Source organism: Salvia splendens, chromosome 9, assembly GCF_004379255.2.
Source record: "Salvia splendens isolate huo1 chromosome 9, SspV2, whole genome shotgun sequence".
Taxonomy (NCBI): Eukaryota; Viridiplantae; Streptophyta; class Magnoliopsida; order Lamiales; family Lamiaceae; genus Salvia; species Salvia splendens.
The window spans coordinates 25,352,366-25,368,944 of NC_056040.1; the positions used below are offsets into that span (position 1 = coordinate 25,352,366).

Here is a 16,579-nt window from a genome sequence, read left to right on the forward strand (position 1 = left end):
ATCACTTCGTCCTGCTTCAACCTTTTATGCGTTGGCTCCTCTCGATTGGAGCCTCTGCGTTCTGACTTTAGGGACGACTTGGTCTTCCCGGCAGGGAGCGCGTCAATAGTCTGGATTACTCCATCATATTGCGGCTCGTCATCGTCTTCGGGATCCGGCTGCCTTTTCGGATCCTGAGGAGCGCAGTTCGCACCACTCTGCTTTTTATTCTTCTTTGGCTGCTTGCTTCGGTATTTTTTCAATGTCCCTGCCTTCACAAGAACATCGATACCTGCAGCCAAGTTTCTGCACTCCTCAGTATCGTTACCGTGGTCTTGATGGTAGGAGCAGTAGCTATCCTGTGGTCGGCGCGCGGCTGATTTCGTCATCCGCTTTGGCTTTTCGAATAGGTCAGAGTGCAGTTCGAAAATTTCCGCTCTCGGCTTGTTCAGCGGTAAGAACTGAGCGGGCGACTTCTCGGGATTGAGACGAGGTCCCAATCTGTCTTGCACCGGAGCCCTTTGAATTCTTTCAAATGGAGTCCGGCGAGGATGCCCCTGATCGCTATGATCGGGCTTCCTTCTGTCTCCTCGGGACGATGAGCTGTCTAACGACCGTTTGCGACGGTCTGCCTCATCGGCCCGGGAGTACTGGTCCGCAATGTCCCACATTTCCTGAGCTGTCTGCGGACTGCACTCAACGAGCTTCCTGTAGAGAGCTCCGGGCAGGATTCCATTTTGGAATGCCGAGATGACAAGCAGATCGTTGAGATCGTCTACTTGCAGGCATTCCTTGTGGAATCTTGTCATAAAGTCGCTGATTTTTTCGTCGCGACCTTGACGAATGGAAAGCAGCTGAGCCGAAGTGATTCGGGCTTCCGCTTTCTGAAAGAACCTCCTGTGGAAGGCATCCATTAGATCTCGGTAAGATCTGATGCTGCCCTGGGGGAGGCTATCGAACCACCTTCTCGCGTTCCCGATGAGCAGCTCGGGAAACAGCTTGCACATGTGGACCTCGTTGAGACCCTGGTTCGCCATGTTATATTGATAGCGCCCCAAGAAATCGTGAGGGTCCACGAGCCCGTCGTAAGTCATCGACGGAGTTCGGTAGTTCTGTGGTAGGGGAGTTCGGGTGATGTCGTCCGAGAACGGAGTCTTCAGTGCTCCGTACACGGCGAATCCGATATCTCGTCGGTATGGAGGAGATTGAGTTCTCCTGTGATTCCGGTACCGAGGAGGAACAGGAATATGTCGGGGTTGAGGATTCTTCTTCCTGGAAGACACGGCACTACTGCGGTAGTGACTTTCATGTCTGGATGAGGAAGGAGAATCCTCCGTTTTCGTCTTCGGCTCTTGGCTCTTTTGCAGGAAGGCTAAGAACTCATCCTGCTTCTCAGCCAAGAACAGCTTGACAGCCTCATTCAAATCAGGCTGCTGGGAAGACTCAGTGGGACGATTTTTGGAGCGGCCTGTTCCTTCGCCATGAGAACTGGTGGTGGATTTATCCCTAGGCTGTTTTCCAGACCTATGGGATGGATTGGCTTCCTCCTGGTTCTCACGGGCAGGAATACGGGTACTCTGCGATCTGGTATGCATTTTTTGGGTGGAAAAAATGGATCAAAAATTCGCTTTATCACAAATTTTGTTCTCTGCTTCCCACAGACGGCGCCAGTGATGGATCCGCGAATTTCTGATGTTAGTAAATGCTGGTAGAGAATGAAAACTACAACACACAGAATTTACGTGGTTCGATTTACTGAAGTAAATCTACGTCCACGGGAAGAGGGGAGGGCAAGATTGTATTGCTTGATCTGGGGTTACAGCTTACAACACAGACTTGCTATATGATTTTATCTCTAGAGAGCTTAACCTTCTTCTATCTGATCTAAGTTCTATTTATACATTGAACTGAGATCGTGGCTTGCATCACCACTAAGTCGTGGATGTCGTGCAGGTCATGGCCTAAGATCGTGGATGTAGTGTAGGTCATGGCCTAAGATCGTGGCCTGAGTTGACACCACGTGGTAGTGGGTGTGTTGGAAGTTGTGGAAATCCAGTATGGGTCCAATAACTCCTTGTTCGGTCGAATGCTGAGACCGAACTGCTTTGGTTGCCGATCTGAGAGTAGAGCTTGATGCCGACCTGAGAGCAGAGCTTGATTGGTTGGCTTTTACCGAGCAGTAGGCTGAGGCCGAACTCTAGCTTGATGCCGACCTGAGAGCAGAGCTTGATTGGTTGGCTTTTACCGAGCTGTAGGCTGAGGCCGAACTCCTTGGTAATGCCGAACTCATACTCTTCCTTTGGGCTTGTTTAGTACGCACCCCATCACTATCACTGTTAATTTTTCAAATTATTTACAAAAAATTCATTATTTGTCTGGTCACATTATATGGTGCAAAGCATACTGAATTTAAAAATAAGATATCAAATTATTTTTTGAATTAGAAACCCGCAATAAAGATGTCATGCCACTATTTGAGTTGGAAAATTCTGAAAAAAGTTTGTCTAGGTTGAGACTTGAGTGCATAAAGAAAAGTGCTCTTAGGGGACATAATTGCCTACTACATCTTCATATTTTATATTTTTTGGACGCACTTATTTATTCTTAATTTTAGTTAAGACATTAAAAGATTAAAAATATAATTAAAATGTGCATGATAGTATTTAGAAATACAAATTAACATTATTAATTGAATCATGTTTTATTAGTCGTAATTGAGCATCGGTTTCCAACAACAGGAAAAGAGTAATTGTTCAAGGCCACTTGCTACTTGTATTTAATCACTCCTGTCAAAAAAATTGAATTATTTTCATAATTATATCTTAATTGTTTTGTAATTGTGAGTAAAAAATAGTAGTACTTTCTCCGTTCCAAATAAGTTGAGTCCAAATTTTTAGGCACGGAGATTAAAAAAATGTGTTGAAAAGTAGAAAAGATGAATGAAGTAGAGAAAATAAAAAAAGATTAAAGTATGTAGTAAAATAAAGTAAGAGTAATTTGATTTTTTTTGTCAAAAAGACTCAATTTAGTTGAGACATCATAAAAATGAATGCGAATCAATTTAGTTGGGACGGAGGCAGTGGCGTATGCAGCTAAGAACAAGTTGTACCCCCAAAATAATGTGTTCTTATTTTAATATTTATATTAAAGTTTCAAATATGTTGGGTGCTCTAGTGGTTGCTGAAGCACTTCCACACTAGTTTTAGCCGAGTTCGATTCCTCATCATGGCATTATGGCTTTTTCCCTGCCCTTTTGTTAAAGTAGTAGTAGTATAGTTTTTTTTTGTTTATTATATAATTTAGGTACAAGTACTTATCTTTGCTGATTTTAGGTTGGATTTATAAGTATTAGGTAGTACTACTATATTTGATTATTTTTTATCTCTCATTTATATTTTTAATGTATGTGTATGAATTTGTTTTTTTCTATTTTTCATTTTAGATATTGGTAGTTTCATTTTATTTATTTATAATGAACATTTTACTTCTTTAGTATAAATTTAGAAATTCAACTAGTCACACTTTTTATTTTTTGTTCATTGGCTATATTAACTCTAAGTTTAGTTAAGCTGTAAAATGACTTTAAAATTTGAGTATTATTGTAAGATGCTATTTTAAATAATATTTTATTTTAAATATGTTATACTCTCTCCGTTCCATAATAGATGTCATACTTTTATTTTCAGTTTATCCCAAAAAATGTCACATTTTCTTTTTTAAGAAAAGTTCTTTCTCGCATTAATATAAATATATTATTTTCTCTTTCTACTTAACACTTAAAATAACATCCCCTAAAAATCCGTACCATTACTTAAGTGTGTCATCTACTATTGAACAAATGGAGTATTTTACATAAAATTCGCACCCTCAATCCAAAAAGTATGCATACGCCACTGGACAGAGGATGCATCAGACAGGGTAGCTCGTACAAACTTTGCACGTGAAAATAAATTTAATTTAAAGTCAAGACGCGTCGACGCGAGTCAATAATTAAGTTTGCAATTATATGCACCACTTCTTTTTATAGTTTACGCGGTCTGGTGCATTTGTTTTTTTTTTGTTTTTGTTGGGACATAAATATGGAAACGTATGGAATAATAAGCTTTTAAGTATAAGTCTATATGGACACATTTTTATTATTTTTATACTCGGCACATTTTAAAAACCAAAGAAAAATAGATGAAAAAGTTATTGCAAGATAAGTACTCCTCCCTCTGTCCTACTTAGAGTTTCAGGTAAATTATTTCATAAATAGTACTTCCTCCGTTTCACTATAGTTGAGTCATTTTTCTATTTCGGGAAATTTCTTCATAGTTGAGTCATTTCCATATATGGTAACTTTTTTCCTTTTCTTACTTTACTATCTCTTACTTTATTCTCTCTACTTTTATTCACTTTATACTTTATTATATCTATCTTTTTCCTCTCTCTTACTTTTTTAACTATTTATTTAATACACCCAACATCCCTTTCTTAGACTCCGTGCCCAAAAGTTCCGCCTCAACTATAGTGAAACGGAGGGAGTAATAAACAGTGGCGGAGCTAGAAATTTTATGGTGCGGCTCAAACTACCATTGAAATTCGTTGATATGATTGTGTTCAGTGCTAACGACACAGAAACAACTCGGAGGTGAGCAATATAAAAAAGCACGCATGAGAAATGGATGAGGAGAAAATAAATTAATTAATAGATTTTTTAGAGCATAATACCGATTTTACTGATAATATATGATATATTTACATATTTATTGGATCACAAAGAATTACTTTTCTATTCCAGATTTTTTATAATAAAGTACATCTCATTAAAATTGATTTTATAATATCATATACTCCCTCCGTCCCAACTGGTTGAGTCGTATTCTTTTTTTTATGTCACAACTAAGTCGATTCATTTCCTTTATTCTTACTTTATTTCATCACATACTTTACTCTCCATTTAACTTTCCTACTTTGTTCCTCTCTCCTATACTTTTCAACACAATTTCTTAATATTCGTACCCAAAAGTTTTGACTCAACTTAGTTGGAACAAATGAAATAATATTTTAAAATATTTATAGAAACAAAGAATTATTTTTTATTCTTAAATTACAAAAATCACTTTTTTATGAATATAATTAAAAATGATTTATACAAAATTACTAGTAAAAAACAAATCAATAAAAATTTATAATGTAAGAAAATCCACGAAATATAAATGAACACGAGAAAATCAACAAAAATTACTAATTTGATAAGGAAAAAAAAGCAAATGAAGTACATGCATAGCTTTAAATTTATATTGCTAATTTTTAATAAAAAGAATCTGAAGTAGAAGGAAAATTACTTAAATATTAGATGCTGCTCCAGGTGAGAATCGACCCTGGCACCTCTCAAACAAAGGGCAGGAGCTCTGACCAACTACACTAGGACGTAATATGTTAAATTGTGTATACATATAAAATTATCAGAATGGCTGAGGGGCCAAAGGCCCCCCAATGGCTCCGCCCCTCAGATCATGTTTATCGGCAACCACCCAACCCAACCCAATCATCCACTTTTTCAATATATAATATATTTTTATCTCCTCCACATCATTAATATTCATTCAACCCAACCACACATTTTTTTCATGGTTTATCAATGACCACCCAACCACACTATTATATATTTATTTTTATATTATTTTTTAATACTATTATTATTACATGAAATACTTATTATTATAAATTTATAGAAAACGTAATAAATGACAAACTAAAAATTTTAAAAATAAACAAATAAAAAACATAAATCACAATCATTGAAATACGAAATTGAAAATACATAATTGGTGCTCATACATAAGATGAAAATTAGACATTCAATTGCAATTGCCGAATTTTTCCCATATATGCTCAACCAAATCGTTTAGCAGAGCTTTGTGAGCTTCTCTGTTTTGAAGTTGGGCTTTATTTTTCATGTAAGAAGCTAGACTCGCAATCCTATTCGTAGAATATATGAAATCATTATTCGCATCTCCATCTTCATTCTCACGACTACTTTGTCCAAGTCGATCTTGAATAAATTATCCTGGATCACAATAGTTCGAATACGTGCTTCTTTCGTCTTCCACTATCATATTGTGCAAGATTATGCAAGCAATCATTATTTTCCCCATAATATCACGATCCCAAACAAGACATGGACATTTGATAAAAGCAAAACGAGCTTGCAAAACACCAAAAGCTCGCTCAACATCTTTTCGCGCGGACTCTTGATGTTGAGCAAACAACTTGTGCTTCATCGTTTGTGGACCTGGGATAGATTTGACAAATGCCACCCATTGAGGATATATGCCACCAGTGAGATAATATCCTATATTTTTTTCGTGGCCATTTACTATGTAATTGACCTTCGGTGCTCGACCTTCCAAAATATCATCAAAAATAGGAGATTGATCAAGCACGTTAATATCATTTCTCGAACCTGGAGTTCCAAAAAAAGCATGCCATATCCACAGATCTTGAGATGCTACTGCTTCCAAGATGATTGTCGGACTCCCGCTTCTTCTGGCATATTGTCGGGCACATGAAGTGGGACAATTCTTCCATTCCCAATGCATGCAGTCAATACTGCCCAACATGTCTGGAAACCCACGTTGTTCTCCAATATGCAGAAGTCTTGTCAAGTCTTCTTCGTTGGGATTTCACAAGTACTCATTGCCGAAGTTAGAAATTACACCTTCAACGAACTTGATGAAAGATTTGCGAATGAGTTGTGTGCTCATTCTCAAATATTCGTCGTGCAAGTCGGCCGCTGCCCCGTAGGCCAACATCCTCATCGCTGCTGTACATTTCTGAATTGCAGACATACCAAGTCGACCACTAGCATCACACTTTTGCACAAAAAAGTTGTCGGTGTCGATGAGCTTATTGATTATTTTTTCGAACAATGGTTTTCGCATGCGATACCTTGTTCGAAAAAAATCCGGATGATGGATAGGATCTTCAACAATGTACTGCTCGAAAATAATATCATGACCCTCTTCACGTTTCCTTTCAAGGTATCTCCTTTTAGCTCTAGTCGTCTGGATTGCAGGTGGTGAAGGCAAGGTTGTTGGCCAAATAGCTATATCCTTGATTAGTTGATCAAATTGCTGATTTTGTTCAATAATTTTTTCTTCCCATTCATTGTCTTCAAGAAGATTGACGGCTTCAAAATTAGAACTTGATGACATTTTTTAGGGAGAGTTGGCTCAATAATTGTCAGAAGATTTGTGTGTAATTTTCTTGAAGCATATAGGTAAATATATAGAACAATTTGTTGAGCATAGGATTCCACTACTATCATTTGTGAGCACATGGCATAACTTTGGATTCCACCACCACTTGTGAAAAAAAATGACCTGTTATGTAGTCATTCTTTGATTTCCATAATCACATGGGATGTCATTGGATTCCACCACCACCACCACCACTTGTGATTGAAAATGACTTGTCATGTAGTCATACTTTGATTTTCGTGATCACATGGGTTGTCATTGGATTCCACCACCACTTGTGATAGAAAATGACTTGTCATGTAGTCATACTTTGATTTTCGTGATCACATGGGTTGTCATTGGATTCCACCACCACCACTTGTGATAGAAAATGACTTGTCATGTAGTCATACTTTGATTTTCGTGATCACATGAGATGTCATTGGATTCCACCACCGCTTGTGATAGTTAATGACTTGTCATTTAGTCATTCTTTGGTTTTCTTGATCACATGGGATGTCATTGGATTCTTCCACCACTTGTGAACACAATTCATATGTTCATGCTTTAATTAAAGGGCTTATTACATAAACTGGAAGTTACATAAGCAACAGAAATTAAAGATTACATAATAAGCAACGGAAATTGAAGATTACATACTAAGCAACATAAGTTGAAAGTTACATACTAAGAAACATACATTAAAAATAGATAAACTACGATCATTTCCCAAACAATTCTGCAATGAGATTGCGTTTCAGATCTTCTTCTTCTGGAGTTAAGTCCCTCCTAGCCATCAGCGGAGTAAGGATAGCTGCCTTGATGTTCCGTTCCTGAATATCACTAGCTGCTTTGATCTTCCGTTCCCGAATATCACAATCCATTTCAAGCGTGACTCTCATTTCACGCAGTGCTACAGTGAAATCAATAGGAATTGTATATGATGGTGTTGCAACTTCTTTGCCTTTTCTTTTAGCCTTAGCCTTAGCTTGATCTCTTCCAATAGGACGTTGCAATGTTGAAGAACGACTCTCAGGAGTGGAGTCGATTTGAGGTCCTCCTTCCTCACTAGTCCTCGACCTTTTTTGAGCTCCCATGACTTTCTTCAATACTATCTTCATCTGGTTGGAAACGCGTTGAACCGGTGCTATTCAATTTCAATTCCCAGTTGGGATTGAATCTCATCACCTCCTCAAACACCTTATGGTGAGTAAACTTGCTCTTACCATACAGTTGTTGAGCGGCTTTCTCAATGTCCTCTTTAGACTGGCCACTCGTAGCTCGATCATGCGGTTTTTTATATACACCAACCCATTTTGTGACATTTGCGTTGAGTCGTTTGTAGCGTTGTTTCAATGACTCCAAACTTCTTTGTTCACCAATTCTTAGATTTTCTTTTATTGTCTGCTCATATAGTTTAAGAACATTTTGCCGTAGATGGATACTAGTTTAGTTGGTGCCAACAACTGCATTCGTGCTCACGAAACACCAAGCAGACATTAATGCCATGTCTTCTTGCTCACTCCAACCATGTGGAGTGTTTAAAGCACTCATGTTGGTTTGTGATATGTCTTGGCTTGAATGTTGATTTTGAAATGAACTTTGAAATTGTTCAGAATTCGAAAAATCATCAAAGCTAGGGAAATAATCTTGAGAAGGATTACAATTTTGAGAAGGGTTGAACTTTTGGGAATGATAGAAATTTGGAGAATCGGAGAATATATTATTCTCATCATCCTCCATAGTTAGCAACAAAGGAAACTAAAAAATATGAAATTCTATTAAACAATAAGGATTATAGGAGGAGAAAATATGATATTTTTTTGTATGCAAAACTATAGCAAATGTGGTCTCTATTTATAGAGGAAGAAAAATTATGAATTTTGATATAATTTTTTAATATAATATATTAAAGATATATAAATTATTAAAAAAATAATATCAGCCAATGAAATTGTGCCATTTGGCACAATCTCATTGGCTGAGTGGTGAAATGGGAGGAGAGATGTAACATCCCGAATTATAGGGCTCGATGAAAGGTTGGGATATGTGGTGAGGAATAGTAGTTAAGTTAAATCGTAAGGTATAAATTTGATACGAAATGCCGATGAGTCAATTTTCGGCAATTTCTTTTGTCGTGTAAAATCATAAATCGAAGCTAAGGGCTAATAATTTTATAAATTATAAATCATGGCCTAGAATAACTGTAAATAATGTAAGGAATTATTTTGGGCCATTTGAGAGTAATTGGAATTTTTATCACCGATTATTTCGGTTTTTCGCAAAATCGATCATCGAAACATTTAAGGTTTCGGACGGGAGTAATTTTAGATTAAACTAGAACTAATGTGATACCAGATGGTATATAGAATTCATAAATATGGAATCATATGATATGGAAATAAATTAGCACAAGAAATTAAATTAATTTAACTAAGTAAATAACTAGAAATTAAAAGAAATTTCTAGAAAAGTTGTCACCTATTATTATCTATTAAGTTTGACTTTTCCTTTATTGGGGAAAGAGGATGAAAATCAGAAGCCATGGGAGAAGAGAGAACCATGAGTTCTCATGGAAATCCTATGTTTAGATTTTTCGTTGAAATATCGATCCAATCGCGTAAACGTTATGAAATCAAGTAAGGCCTTTCTTCTTATACTATTTTTATAGCATAAAATTCAATATATATTAAGGTTAGAAATCTGAAAATTTCGAGCTCCATAGGTGTTGATGGATATATGGTTTTATGTTCGATTAATTGTTGAATACGTAGTGTAGGGACGTCGTATGCCACGTTTTGATGGGTAATTTCAAAGTTACATTGCCATGGTATGAACTTGATGTTGAGATTGAAAATATACTTTAGGGTTTATGGTTTGGTGGTTAGATGTTCGTTATAGATGAAATAAATGATTTAAGAGTTGATTTAACATGAATTAAAGTAGAATCTGATCAACAAGGTTTAATCCCCTGTTTTTCAGTGACCAGTTCCGAATTGTTTGGAATGAGTAGAATAGTTAACACTTTGGTATAATAATTTCTATAATAACTATAATGGGTCTAGAGGATCCCTGATATTTATGGAGAATTTAGGATTTCGTTTACTATGTGTATAAATTGTTTGAACCACATGACCATAAACTGTCGAAATTCTAGTAAACCGCCTTATTTTCGTATGTTTTATTTGAATTATTATGGGTACTTTAACAAGAGTTAAAATCGAATAAATATTGTTTATATTAACTATATGGTGTCCAGGTGTTCTGGGAATTTTATGATAAATTAAAGAGTACAAACACCATTTATAAAAATTATTTAGAAAATACTGCCAGAAATTGTCTGATTTTGGTAGTCTGTGGGGAAATGGTGGTATCTCTTAAACCATTAGGAATTTTTGAATAAATCTTGTTGGATTATAAACTGGACTTCTCTGGGTACTTAAAAATATTAGGTCAAGCCTTTAAATCCTTCTGAATGAATATAGAAGTTTTATGACAAATTAGTCCAGTGCAGTTGGTATAAGTGAGATATTAAGATAATAGAGAAAATGAATTCATTTAAGATGTTTGATCATGAAATTGTGATTTAGAATGAATATGAGTGTTAATGTAAATTTTGGGAACTTTCTAATTGAGGTTAGCAATTTTAATACATTAATTATATGATTATATACTTTCTATGAATAGTATTCCGTGAATAGTAACAGAATACTTAGTGATTTTATTTGGAAGACTTAATGAGTTGAAGTTGATGAAAATAAGTATATGTTACTAATATTTACGATATTTATAGTATAAGGCATAGAAGCTTGTAACACGAGTCGTGCAAAAATGAATGGACCTGGAAGATAGCTAAGGGTCGAAAGGTGAAATAGGCTTATGTTCATAAGCCTGCGAGGTAGCGTATCCTCTCTATGGTTTTCGATTCCTTGGTTGAAATGATGTGTGCTATAATGTGATTATTTGTGCGATAATAATCAAACAATGTGCTTAAATATGCTTATAATTTAATATGTGGATGTTGTGATACTTATTAATTTTATTATGAATGATCCGTAGAAATAATGGTACGAATATGAATAAAAGATAATGGATATGATATGCAATGAAATGTAATAAATTATGAAGATCTGAATAATGTGAAATATGTCTGAATAGATTATGAAAAGATATCTGAATGTATATGAAAAAGAAGTGATCTGATAGGTAGAGCCTGAATAAAATGAACACAAGAGAATAATATGAAAAGGTTATAAAAGTATATACTAAAAGAATGTCTGTGAATTCAATAAAAATGATTATATGAAGTGATATTTGGAAATGGAATAAATGTGAAAAGGAGATTTGAAAGAAGAATATGAAATAAAACATCCTGTTTGCTTGGTCATATGTGTTGGGTACAATTGGCATGGCATAGGACAGCAGCGCTGCATTATCTGTTATCACTCGTCTTTTGGATAACCGAAGCGAGGATCGTCTGTTATCTGATGGGCCCCTATCTGATCTGTCTGATATGCACCCTCATGGGTGGTCTGATTATCTGATATGCACCCTATGGGTGGTCTGTGCGGAGTCCTCTCGAGGACAAAATCCGCATCTGCAGCTGATTATGTTTCTGATCTAGTCCGTGCACCCTACCTGAAACCAAGCAGATATTGGGGCTATATGATAAGATGAGATAAAATAATATTTGATGACTTCTGAATAAAGGATCTATAATCTGTGCTATATGATAAAGATAAGATAAAATAATATCTGATGACTTGTGAATAAAGATATGTGATCTGTGACATATATAAAATAATATCTGATAACTTTAAAATAAGGATCTGTGATCTGTGATACATAAAATAATATCTGATAACTTGGAAATAAGGATGTGTGATCTGTGATATATATAAATAATATCTGATGACTTAGGAATAAGGATCGGTGATATGAGATATATAAAATAATATCTGACGAATTGTGAATAATGATCTACGATCTGTGATATGTGATTTGTGAAAAATGATATATGATGATATGCGAAATCTTGAGAAAACCAGAACTATAAGATACAATGAAAATGTGGTAGTATAGGAAGAAATAAGTGAGTCTGTTATCAGGAGACCATAAGCCAAATATGACAAGAAAGATATGATGAATATGTGTGGGTATCTGAACAAGTATGCTCTGGCGTGAAAATTATGAGAATTTGGAATATATATATATATAGGGTAGTGATCTATGGCAAACACCTCTTAACCAAATAACTAGAGAACAAATAATAGCCACAAGATCAAAAAAATCAAGGGCTGGTATTAATTTTTGAATTTAAGGAGAAATTAGTTCCCTCAATCACAAATTTAGTCCATAATAACAAGGCGGGGGTATTATGGTCATTGCATAGAAAAAATAGGTTCCCTAAATTCTTATCTCTCGATCTCTTCTGCAAATTCAGCGGCCTAGAGCAATCCGAAAACAACGTAGACACATAGGGCGGCGGAATCCGGGAGGAAAACCGACTACAGAGCCGCGACCGCAGCGTAGCCGGAGGAGACGATCAGATGGTGCGCGAGGCGGTGGAGAGGGGGGAAACTGAGCGCAGCGGCGCATGCGAGGTAGTTCAGGGCGGAGGTGGCGACGGCGACGCGCATTGCGATTGGATGCGTGGCGAATGGGGACTGGCTGGGATCGTGAATCCACTGGGATTTGAGCTGGAGGAAGGCTTGGAGCTATTGAACTCCTCCATCTACAAAGTCATGTCCTATTAGCAACCTACCAGCCTTTCTGGCTTAATTGATCATATTAAAAGAGAGAATTATTCAACTTGAACTCGATATCCCTTTGTTCTTCTGGAAAAATACTACTCCAGTTCTCCTCTCTCTTGGGAGAGAAACTGAGAAAATGTTTATTCTTTTAATAATTTTTCTGATACAGTGGCGAGCTTGTAGTTGAAGAGAATTTCCTCGGTATTTGCAGTAAGGAGTCGCTTGCTAGAGGAGGAGAGCTCTTGAAACGAACGCGAAAGGGTAAAGAGCGAGGATTGCGGAGGTGGTGAGCTCGCTGGAGTGCGGGCTGGGGTGATCGGAGATGTAGCATTGTGCGGCGAGAAATGCGGCGGCGAATTTGCCGGAGATGGAGACGTAGAAGGCGGAAAGGACTCGGAACGACGTCGTTGTTGGTGTGGTGTTTACTGCGTTTCGTGGCATTATGCGTGTGTTAGAGAGAGAGAGATGGAGGAAGGGAAGATTAGTTGTGTTTAAGTTTGAGATTATGATGTTTCTATTCTATTTTTAATACTGTTGATTTGGAAAGTTCCAATATGATCTCTCATTTTTTATTTAGCATTTTTAAAGTGTAATTTTAATTAGGAGTGATGTGTTTTGTAAACAAGAGTGAAATAAAATCGTAATAAAAGTGATGTATTTTGTAAACAAGAGTGAAGTAAAATCATGCTAAGAGTGATGTATTTTGTAAACAAGAGTGAAGTAAAATCATAATAAGAGTGATGTGTTTTGTAAACAATGAAGTAAAATCGTAATAAGAGTGATGTGTTTTGTAAACAAGAGTGAAGTAAAATCATAATAAGAGTGATGTGTTTTGTAAACAAGAGTGAAGTAAAATCATAATAAGAGTGATGTGTTTTGCAAATAACAGTGAAGTAAAATCTTAATAAGAGTGATGTGTTTTGTAAACAAGAGTGAAGTAAAATCACGCTAAGAGTGATGTGTTTTGTAAACAAGAGTGAAGTAAAATCTTAATAAGAGTGATATGTTTTGTAAACAAGAGTGAAGTAAAATCATGCTAAGAGTGATGTGTTTTGTAAACAAGAGTGAAGTAAAATCATGCTAACAGTGACGTGTTTTGTAAACAAGAGTGAAGTAAAATCATAATAAGAGTGATGTGTTTTGTAAACAACAGTGAAGTAAAATCATAATAAGAGTGATGTGTTTTGTAAATAAGAGTGAAGTAAAATCATAATAATAGTGATGTGTTTCATAAACAACAGTAAAGAGTTTTTATAGTTTGGTGTTGTCTCAGATTGAACCAATCAATAACTCAACAGGTTTTTTATCACTCTCACCCTTCGTTCCACAATAGAAGACACTCTTATTTTAGACATGAATTTAAAAAATGTAAAGAATAATGGATTAGAAAAGTTAGTAGAAGATAGTTCCACTTTTCTGTATTGAGTTCCACAAAGCTTAAGAAATTTATAAGATAATATGAAATTGTTATATCTGTATCATATTAATTAATATAATATGAATAATAAATTGACAAAATTATCTTTAAAGAAAATTATTCAAATGATGTACTGCCCCAAATTGAAGTCACATATTTTTATCGGTTGCTCTATATCAATTTCAGGAATCAGTTGCCCTTCTGCGCAAGCTAAGAAACACGCACGGCACATAGTAAAGCTTCGATCTTTTCCTCACCATACTCACCCGCTACCATGCAAAATCTCTCTCAAAAATCACAAACACACGCAGAGAGCTGAATTGAGTAGCTCCGCGTCAATGGCGTCAAGCAGCTACACTTCTTTGTGTTCTTCTTCCCCATCTCTCCCCACCAGACTCTCGCCATCCCCAAAACAAAGCGCCACATCTCTGAAGCTCAATCACACCAAATCCGCCTCATCTCATCGCATCACCCCTGCCAAGAGTCTCCAATTCCTTGAATCCCAGCTCCAGAAATTGATCCCATATTTAAATTTCATAATATAATTTACGAAAATACCCTTTGCCTATTTTATATTATTAAAATAAATAATATTGGTTCCATTAAGATGTGTAGCTGAGATTTGTTCTCTAGTTATATGCTTAAGATTAGTTATATCTTGATCACTACCCTATATATATATATATATATATATATATATATATATATAGGGTTGTGATCAATGTCGAACCAATTTTAAAGACCGAACTAGAGATCAAATCTGGGCCATTAGATCTAGTTTATTTGATGAGATGTGCTGCTGTGTAAATTTTTCGGTCTTCATTACAAGTCCATTTTACTTCATTGTATAGGTTTATTACTTCATTCCATACGTAATACCTTGAAACTACAACATGTTTTTACTTTCTTCCGGTAGGTTTTGAAATGATTCAACATATGTTTCATTTGAATTCATTGACCTGAGTTTTTACTTTATTTACATTAAAAAATGCAATTTATTCAAGTGCGTTTATTACTTCATTCAGAAACGTTATTACTTCATTGGATAAGGTTTTTACTTCATTCCAGTAGGACTTCAAATGCTTCTACACATACTTCATTCCAATAATTTATTACATCATTCCATGTGTTTATTACACCATATCAGCGTTGTGGCGGTGGTGATAGATATTGTAGAGAGAAAGAACGGCACGCGACGGCGAAACCGCATTTACGTACTGGAATGAAGTAATAATCCTACTGGAATGAAGTTAAATCTTTGTAACATGTTTGTATGACTTATTTACCTTCGGGTGAATTAAAATAGGCTCGTGATGAAGGCGAAAATAAATGATAAATTTGTGCCTCTCATCCATAAAAAACTAGATCAAAAAACCCTAATTTGGTATGGTTCGGTGGTTCGGTCTTTAAGAGTGGATTTGTGAATAATGGGACTCTATATATATATATATATTGGGTCCTGTTAGGTTGAGATTATTTAGCTAAATTGAGAAATGAGATGCAATATCAGCCACTAATCCACAAGATTAACTAAATGTCAACAGCTATCACATTATGTCAACACAGGGGTATAAGTGTCATTTTATTTCAATAGTCAGAATATCAAATGTCAACAACTCGTATTAAAATGTCAACAACTAAAAGATAACACTTACAATTCACGTATCAATACCGAGAATATCAAATGTCAACAACTCGTATTAAAATGTCAACTAAAAAATAACACTTACAATTCACATTTGAATACCGAGAATATCAAATGTCAACAACTCGTATTAAAATGTCAACAACTAAAAATAACACTTTTAATTCACATATCAATTACGAGAATATCAAATGTCAACAACTCGTATTAAAATGTCAACAACTAAAAAATAACACTTATAATTCACATTTGAATACCGAGAATATCAAATGTCAACAACTAAAAAATAGCACTTACAATTCACATTTGAATACCGAGAATATCAAATGTCAACAACTCGTATTAAAATGTCAACAACTAAAAATAACACTTATAATTCACATATCAATCACGAGAATATCAAATGTCAACAACTCGTATTAAAATGTCAACAACTAAAAATAACACTTATAAGGATTCACTGAATGCTTCGATCTGATCCACACAAGCAACAACGTCACCAAATGCTTCGATCTGATCCAACAAGCAACAACGCTTTTGCGGAGCTTCAATTCCAAATCTA

General features: G+C 35.6%; 1 long non-coding RNA gene across 2 annotated transcripts; it reads left to right on the top strand.

Moving 5' to 3' along the window:
• Window positions 1-9,722: 9,722 nt before the first annotated feature.
• LOC121747600 lies at window positions 9,723-13,429 on the top strand. Of its 2 annotated transcripts, none has more exons than XR_006039230.1 (3): window positions 9,723-9,841; window positions 10,996-11,100; window positions 12,646-13,429. It is a non-coding gene; the product is annotated as an uncharacterized LOC121747600 (long non-coding RNA). The 2 variants fall into 2 exon arrangements; XR_006039231.1 differs by having other exon boundaries at window positions 13,167-13,429.
• The last annotated feature ends 3,150 nt before the right edge of the window (window positions 13,430-16,579 follow it).